Raw genomic sequence first — 784 nt, 5'->3', positions numbered from 1 at the left:
TGGTGTGATAGAAACAAGAATGTCATATATAGGATGAGAGTGATAGAAACCAGAGTGTCATATACAGGGTTGGTGTGATAGAAACAAGAATGTCATATACAGGTTAGGAGTGATAAAAACCAGAGTGTCATATACAGGGTTGGTGTGATAAAAACCAGGGTGCCATATACAGGGTTGGAATGATAAAAACCAAGGTGTCATATATAGGATGAGAGTGATAGAAACCAGAGTGTCATATACAGGGTTGGTGTGATAGAAACAAGAATGTCATATACAGGTTAGGAGTGATAAAAACCAAGGTTGGAATGATAGAAGCCAGAGTGTCATCTATAGAATTGGAATGATAGAAACCAGAGTGTCATCTATAGGGTTGGAATGATAGAAACCAGGGTGTCATATATAGGGTTGGAGTGATAGAAACCATGGTGTCATATATAGGGTTGGAGTGATAGAAACCAGGGTGTCATAGACAGGGTTGGAATGATAGAAGCCAGAGTGTCATCTATAGGGTTGGTATGTGAGAAACCATGGTGTCATATACAGGGTTGGAATGATAGAAACCAGAATGTCATCCAGCCCTAAAACACTTTCAATTAATGTGTGTTCTTTTCACTCAGATAGTCATCCAATCCTAAAACTCTTTCATGCCTGCAAACAACACTCAAATAGTCACCCAGACCTAAAACTGTTCAATGTGTGCCATTTTCACTGAAATAATCATCCAGACTTAAAACTAAACTTTAAAGTGTGCCATTTTCACTGAAATAGTCATCCAGATTTAAAA

At 38.1% G+C, this 784-nt stretch overlaps 1 protein-coding gene across 1 annotated transcript in view; it reads right to left on the bottom strand.

The window, feature by feature from the left end:
* Positions 1–784, bottom strand: part of LOC106467351 (SH2 domain-containing protein 3C-like) — a 27,463-nt gene that overhangs the window by 16,776 nt on the left and 9,903 nt on the right. The window lies entirely within an intron of this gene.

The sequence above is a fragment of the Limulus polyphemus genome, unplaced genomic scaffold, assembly GCF_000517525.1.
Source record: "Limulus polyphemus unplaced genomic scaffold, Limulus_polyphemus-2.1.2 Scaffold2581, whole genome shotgun sequence".
Classification (NCBI taxonomy): Eukaryota; Metazoa; Arthropoda; class Merostomata; order Xiphosura; family Limulidae; genus Limulus; species Limulus polyphemus.
Note: the sequence above shows the minus strand (reverse complement) of the source record. Positions and strands in the feature narration are given on the sequence as shown.